The 8,167-nt window shown below is 39.9% G+C and overlaps 1 long non-coding RNA gene across 12 annotated transcripts; it reads right to left on the bottom strand.

The window, feature by feature from the left end:
* Nucleotides 1-2,356: 2,356 nt before the first annotated feature.
* On the bottom strand, nt 2,357-7,949 carry LOC104584615. 12 transcript variants are annotated; one of them, XR_002959987.1, is made up of 4 exons: nt 6,870-7,948; nt 6,252-6,336; nt 3,848-4,752; nt 3,231-3,765 (listed from the first exon to the last, which is right to left on the bottom strand). It is a non-coding gene; the product is annotated as an uncharacterized LOC104584615 (long non-coding RNA). The 12 variants fall into 12 exon arrangements; XR_002959977.1 differs by adding an exon at nt 2,357-3,165 and having other exon boundaries at nt 3,246-3,765; nt 3,848-7,947; XR_002959978.1 differs by adding an exon at nt 2,357-2,976 and having other exon boundaries at nt 3,246-3,765; nt 3,848-7,947.
* Between the last annotated feature and the right edge of the window lie 218 nt (nt 7,950-8,167).

The raw sequence follows: 8,167 nt of genomic DNA, 5'->3' as shown, positions 1-8,167 counted from the left end.
GAAAAATTCCATCCATTTGAACCATTTCGAAATAATTCTATGTTTTTCTTAGGCGCAATAAAACATAATTTGAATTTTGTAGTATTCAAGATGACATATATGACTCGTTGATCCTAATTTTTTTCCTTTGCTGGGTTTTAAGAATCATGTGAGTAGTCTATCAAGGTCAGTGAGATTTGATTAGCCCATATATTGAGGCTTTTTCAGGCAATCGGTTGAGCCACCAACGTAGTCTTTCGTCTGCCCCGCAGGCTGTTGGAGTTGTTGACTGCCTTCACTCCGTGGTCTGAAATTCTAGTCCCAACGGGATGTACTCTCCATTTTTTCACTCGGTCTTCTCATGTTTCGCATGTCATGAGTATATCTCCAACTTGTCCGCATTGATTTCTGCACGATGTCTTACTTCACATTTTAAATGATCACTTGGATGAGATCCGTGTTTGGACCCAGGAAGAATGCGTCATTTGGATGCAGGAGATGTCCTCCATATCAATACTTTGGCTGAGCATTTCTGCCTGTCACCTAGATGATGAGATCCGCATTTTCATTTCTACACCATGCATTACTGTACTTCTTGAAGATTTCATGGCAAGACTCCCTTGCTTGAAAACATGCCATTGCTAGAAACAACTTATGTTAGGTGGTAAACTAAACTGTCGACGTCCTGTCCAGCCTCACGTAAGATGTTTCTAGCAATGACATGTTTTCAAGCATAGGATACCTGCCTTGAAAATGGTCAAGAAGAAGTGAAGACATGGTGCTATCCTTGTCGGCAGATGGGGTTGTGAGGACATGTGTGCTCTCTCATCGGTGGCACCACCTCTGAAGGTCCACCCCCAGCCTGCTCCTCTACTACACTGGACCGATGACATGATTCAAGAGTCTAGAGAAATAAAACAAGTTCGTCAACAAGCTGATCTTCCTTCGCGAACTCTCACCTCTTGTTAACTACGAAATCACTCCATTCCACATGAGGCCCATGATGCATACCCACACATGGACATATGGATTCAGTACTTTGTAATGAGACATGTTCAGTTGCTTGGAATCATTTATTACTATGGTATTGGTGACAAATAAAATTTGACATGCCTCTCGTCCCAACATTTGAGGATCTTTATCTTCTCTGTGGATATCTCCGACTTGCCGGTATTGGTGGATCTAAATTTGAAAAATGCACCATTTGGACACAGGAGATGTCATCCATATCCCTACATCTCTGAGCATTTCTACATGTCGCGTAGCTGACAAGATCGGCGTTTTGATTTCTGCACTATGTCTTACTTTATTTCTGCTTGACAATTTCCATGGCAGGACTCCGTTGCTTAAAAAAATGTCATTACTACAAACAACTTACGTAAGGCTATAAACCAAACCGTCGACGTCCAGCCTAACGTAAGATATTTCTAGCAATGACATGTTTTTAAGCAAAGAAAGCCTGCTTTGAAAATGGTCAAGAAGTGAAGTAAGACATGGTGGAAAAATCAAAACGCGAATCTCATCATCTACCTAACATGTAGAAATGCTCATACGCTGCAGTGATATAGATGACATCTCTTGTGTCCAAATGCCGCGTTCTTTCATATTTAAATCCTCCAATACTGGCAAGTTGGAGAAATCCATAGAGAAATCAACAAAGTAAGATTTAAAATCCTCAAATGTTTGGCAGCACAGGCATTTCAATGTTTATTCGGTCAACGCTAGCATTGTAACAATTGATTTCAAGCAACTAAACCTGGCACATTACGTATAATGAATCCACATGTCCATCTATGGGTATGACTCACGAGACTCATCTGGATACGGATTGAATTCGCAATCGATAAGAGGTGAGAGTTCACAAAGAAAGATCAAGTTATTGATGCACATGTTGTATTTCACTAGGCTCTTGAACCATGTCCCCGGTCCGACGTATCGACCGACGATATCAGATCCCAGCAGCAGAGGCGAGAGGGGATCAGATCAATTAAGGAAGAAAACCAATTTTGAGTTCGGTTAGGGTTGGGACTTAACATCTACTTCATTCCCCTCCATGGCCCTTTATAGCATCAAAAGTATGGAACCTCTTTTTGATCCGGATACGGATTGGAGGGAAACATGAATTTGCAAACAATAACAAAAAGGAAATTTTGCTACGGACATGATAGTAACATGCATTTCAAATCTAATAAAATGAATCAAACATATCATCCATCAATGGTACCTGCTTATGCACTATGCAGTTCATACATGCAATAGCATTAATCGTTCAATTCAAAATATGGGCAAAGTTAATATTTGTCTAAATTCAATGAAGATGCCCATAAATGAGCTGGCATAGCACAAAAATGAAATAAACAGTATTCTAAATTCTTGCTGTAAAGAATTTTTTAACCTTAAAAGAAATGCAAGTAGTCTTTTGATACAACTTGAGCAAGCAGGAAAATTGCAAATTTAGACACATCTATCATCTAAGTCAAAGATTTTTTAGATAATCTCCTCAAGTGGCAGTATAAATCATTGAACTCATGCTCTCTTAGAACATAGATTTTGAAGGAAACATGGCAGTGTTCAGACCGGTAAAAGCATCCTGGCAGTTAGTCTGGCAAGGGGAAACAGTTTTGCCAAGTTTTATCGAAAAACTAAGGAAGGCAAGTTTGCGAACTAAGCAGAGAAATAAATGCCACGACTCCAGAGATAAATATTAGAGATAGAAACAACACCATGGCCAGGCACACATCTTAGTCGCCATCAGTGGTTGAAGGTGTGAGTCAGGCGCTGGAGTAGATGGAAGCAGCTGCTCCGGGAGCCTCCCTAAATTGAAGCCTTTAAACATCTCTGATTCATTATGAAATATTGGTATTTAACATGCATCTTGACAAAAATTTCTTCATAACCCGGAATAAGCCAAAAAATCTGATTGCATGTCAATAGCCAAGCATCAAGTGTCTTTCAGGCTTTAGTCAGTAGGGGACATGCTAGGATGGCTATCAAACCCTGCTGAGAAGAGCAAAATAATGAGGCACCATTATCTAGAAAGAAGTGCAGGACCATTATATCCTTCCTGGATTGATGAGAAGTGATATATTTTAGTAATCTCTCACTAGGGTCTGAAGTTCAAATTACTACAACAGAAAAATAGCACGATACTTGGAGATTCCGAATAAAAGAAACAGGAGAAAAAAACTGCAATTGAAGATGAGAACAGTTATAATTTTGACCAGTAATTAATCCATGATCAAAGAAAAAAGGGGAATAAAACCCACCAATTAGATGGTTTTGCTTGGATGACTACAGCTTTATAGGCACCGTGAGTCAATGACAATTTACGCCAGCTGTTGTAGACTTCTAGTGTCACCAGCAACTACAGATTAACTAGAAGAACTCCATCAGGTTGCAATCCATCTCTATTAAATGATAATGGACGTCCAATATGTATGGATTGGTAAAGGGTGTGTGTCATACACCCTAGTTGATGTTGACATCTGAGAATGTACAAGTTAGAAGTTCTTTGTTTCAGAAAGAAAACAACTCAGAAATTGCATTGCACAAGACATGAAGCATGAAGTGACGAACAGTTAGCTTAAAATCTGACCACAATCCTATGGTCTTCTTGATGCTAATGTTCTCAGCAAGTATGCCACATGTACTGAAGAACTTCAAAATTTTGCAAACCTTCTCATCGACCTATTGACATTCAATGTTGACTACCACAAGGTGTGTGCATGCAAATGGCTGTTCTCTTGGATCATAGTTTTCTTCAGCTCCTATCGCGGTTACGAGGTCCTATTGGACACAAAGTACTTCAGTGAAATCAATTGAACATACATTTAAAGATATACTAGCATTGTATATACAGAATACAAACCTCACTGATGAAGCTGAAGGGTGAGCATTTCAAAATTGGTGAGTGTTGGAGTACTGAAGCCAGGGCATCTATATCAATAAACGAAACCCACTCATTGAATACAGGAGTCTTTAATTTGCCAAACATGGGCACGATATACCATATCCCTTGTGAAGATATACTGGACAAATTATGGGTGAGTCAGAAAATACTCAACCTCTAGTTTTCAGATTCATACCGTCAGTGATGATCTTGAGACCGTCGAGAGAGAACCGTCATGGACCGACGGATTTCTTGTGGTGAATTAGCAGGCATGTTACATTCACAAAAATTATGTGGAATGTATTAATTTTCTCTGATGTTAGTGTGGATTTAGTAATATAATCATATATAGAGAAGCATGCACTATAAATATTGAAACCAAACTTGGTGTCTATTAATTTTTCTATTCAATGAATACTATGTACAAACTCATAGACATGCATATCTGCCCACTGTTAAGATATCGATAAATAATTAAACTTTCAATGTAAATTCGAATTAAGTGTAGTCTAAAATAGAACCTATATGGAAAATGGCACTAATATATTTACATAGATCTTACAAAAATCTAATATAAACACAAACGTAAGAAACAATATGCTTCAATCCGATTCGTTTAACTATATAACTCAGAATTAATTCAACGAAAGTGCTGCCCTTGGCATACTGGACATTTATTTTTCGAAGCATTATTATATAATAGACAAAGCATAACTACCTTGTTCGGCAGAGACATTTTTTGGATTAAACTTTCCAGCATGCATGTAAACTATGGGACTTCATATGTTCATGATCTCCAAATTTAACTTGAGATGTCTAACAGAGATCAAGGGACATGGTTTTCCTTCCTGAAGAGCCACTTCTTTTAATCTCCAAATAAGACTCTGCACACGTAATATCAATTCAGTGATCAACTGATTTGGCAATGCACCAAAGCTACTGTCTTCAGTGTTGCAGATTTTGTGGTGCAAGACGTGAAAAGAGCACTAAAATGTAAATAATCCAATAATAATATCTGATTATTGTACGTCATGTCCTAACTATCACAGAAAATGCAAGGATATTCACCGCAATGGGAACGCGATCATGCCGTCTGAGTTCGAATTCTGAACTCATAAGCAAGAAAGTACAATAAGAGCGCTGCCACAAAGAACCGAAAATATCATTCTTAGTGCGAATGCCTAATGGTGCAACTCGTCTAATCAAAAGTATTGATTTCATGCCTTCTGGAGTAAAACAAAAACATTTAATAGTACAAAATAAATTAAAAACAATTAAAAATGCAACGCCATCATCTGTCCGTCAAAGTATTATAATCTAATATCACGGGCTTTCAATCAGAATCAAGATCAACAAGGAGTTTACACTTTACACAGCTAAGATTTTTTTTTCGAGGAAAAGACGGTCGATTCCGTCATTCAAGAGAATGAGAATGTACAAACAAGCAATCCCCGAGGGGACCGAAAAGGAAAAACGGGAACAATGCAAGAAAGGAACATGGCTAAGATTTCGAAGTTCATGTCGAACTAATCTTTTTCTAAGGCGTTTAATTCGGTCTAGTTGAATCAGAAACGTGGATAATTGCAAGCGACAAGAAGATATTGTTCCCTAAGAATTATTAATTGCTGAACTTTAATTAAGTGCAAATTCAGTGAAAGTCTAGCCAAGTCACAAACAAGAAGAATTCGTCTAACTATAACTCAGTGTTAATTCAACGGAAGTCTTGTCCTTGGCGCACCGGACATATATTTTTCCAAGCACTATTCTATAATAGACAGAGCATAACTACCTTGTTCAGCAGAGACATTTTTTGCACTTGAACTTTCCACCGTGTAAACTATTTATTTTTTAAAAACGGAAGCAAAGGCTTTGCCTCATCTCATTAAATAAGGAGTTCAAACAAGGTTGAAAAGGAAAAGGAAAAGAAAAAGACAATAACAAAGGCCTACTATCCCGGCATAATACTCCTCAGAAGCTTATCACCCACGAGCGCCCAATAGCGAGCTTCATTCTTCAGCTTGCTGAAGATAATAGGTGGCGTAGTCGAGGTCTTATGGATGTAAACTATGGAACTTTGTATGTTCGTGATCTCCATATTTAACTTGAGATTTTTCACAGAGGGTCGCGGTTTTCCTTCCCGAAGATCAACTTCTTTTAATCTCCAATAAGACTCTTGCACAAGTAATATCAATACATTGGTTAACTGATTTGGCAAGGCACCAAAGCAACTGTCAGTCTTGCAGATTTCGTGGTACAACACGTGAAAAGTGTATCTGATTATTGTCCGTCATATGTCATAACTAATCACAGAAAATACAAGAATATTCACCGCAATTAGACAGTGATCATGCGCTTTGTGTTCAAATTAATGTCGAATTCTTACATGATGAGCAAGAAAGTACAATGAGAGTGCTCTCACAAAGCTCTGAAAGCATCATTCCCCTTGAGAATTCCAAATGGCGCAAGCACTATAACTCATATATTTGTCAAAGCATAATTCAGTTAGAGAAGAATTACAGAAAGGTATTATCAAACACTATAACTGATGGCAAGCCAAAAAAATATTGAAAGATTGCAACAGAAGAATCAGGAAAGTTTTCCCAAAATAGGTGAAGTTATACACATGTTCATTCTTGCACAATCTGCATGGTGCTTTCACCAGTAGATAGAGGTTGAACGAAGACAAGATGTTTTATTACTTGTTTACTCTTTTTACATGTCGTTCCACAATGGAAATGTTCAGACCTTAAAAACATAAATCAACACCCAGTTACATTTTCTCTCCGGCAGATTTAATGTCCAGAAAACTCATGTTAATTCCTGAAGAATTGAGCGTTTATAGAATTTCCCACCCGTCTTTATTGAAGGTACCAGAAGAAGACCCTCGACTATGCCCTCGACCCCATATTATGTTATGCAAAAATCAACCTAACAAAATGAAGCGAAGTCTGAGCATGACGTGCACAAATAACCATGTAAAGACCTATATAGGCATTTTTACCTGTCTAAGGAAACATTCTTTAGTGCCTTCACCAAGATTGTGAGAGGTTTATCTAACTGAAGTAAACCATTGCATAATCATCATCAAATGCACACGTGCTATTTCTGTCTTATTTGTTTTTCACTCCCTGCCGCTTCTAGAATGGAGAATGACATGCTCACTCAAGCTGCAAATATACCGCACCACAAAAAGAATAGGAAAGCCATTAAACCAGCGGCTGCTCTGAAAAAATAAATCTTGTCATCTTTGTCGACCAGCTAATCCATGATCCTCCTTTTGACAATGCCCAAAATAGAAGCATAAAAGGAGTATCACCGGCCAGCTATAGTCCTGTCTTGTGCCTACAAAATTATCAATTGTTGTATTTCAAGTAATCCACAAAGGACAAGAAAACAGGTAACTTAGCATCAACCTGTTGTCACCGACGAAGAACACTGAACGGGATTAAATAGAACAGAGTTTCAACTGTTCCGAGTTCATACTACTATGCAAGCAAGGAAAAAAAACAATCAAAGACCAACAGTATGAGAAAATGGGTCCGAGAAAATGAGCATTTCATGGTATGGTAATAAAATTCCAAAACGAAGAGGAATAGAGAAATTAACCAGGAATAAGGGAGGTGGAAAGTTTGAACCTGAGTGTCGAGGACTCGATGGAAACAATCCCTTCTAGCCAATAGCAGATCCTGACACCAAAACCTGAACAAAGACAGAGTGATTAAGCATAATACATGCGTAATCCTTTAACTCAAAACTAAACCCCTTCTGATTCGATTTGCTTTGAACTGGGTGGCGCCGCTGGGGTGGATGGATCGAGGCGGAGCGCAGTGGCGGCGGACGGCTCGCGGTGTTTTTAACTGGGGATCAGGGGTCGAGGTATCCAGCCGATTCCAGCGGCGGACGTCGCCGGTGCAGACGGCTCGGGGCGCACGCAACAGGGCGGCGGCGGACGGGCTTGTGTCGCGGCGGCGGCGGCGACTTCTTTGTCGGGACGTACAGCGGCAGACAGCACGCAACAGGGCGGCGGCGGACGGGCTTGTGTCGCGGCGGCGGCCAGGGTTTATGCCAGCGTTGGGACGACGATCTCGGTCTGGCTTTTATAATCGGTGGTGGTGATGAAGCGGAGCCCGAGGCCGAGCCCAGCTCGGGATTTCGGGCCCAAGCCGTTTAGAGCCTCTCCAGCCCAGGCCTGTAAAGACCCCAAAACGGGCTTGGGGCGCTGGCGCAAAAATCCCGTGGTGCCGACACGGCCCAATAAAAAAGCCGGCGTCCCCAGGCCGAACCCAATCCACGGGGAGG

The sequence above is a fragment of the Brachypodium distachyon genome, chromosome 4 (genome assembly GCF_000005505.3).
Source record: "Brachypodium distachyon strain Bd21 chromosome 4, Brachypodium_distachyon_v3.0, whole genome shotgun sequence".
Classification (NCBI taxonomy): domain Eukaryota; kingdom Viridiplantae; phylum Streptophyta; class Magnoliopsida; order Poales; family Poaceae; genus Brachypodium; species Brachypodium distachyon.
The sequence above is the reverse complement of the archived record's forward strand: the minus strand, read 5'-3'. Positions and strand labels throughout refer to the sequence as shown.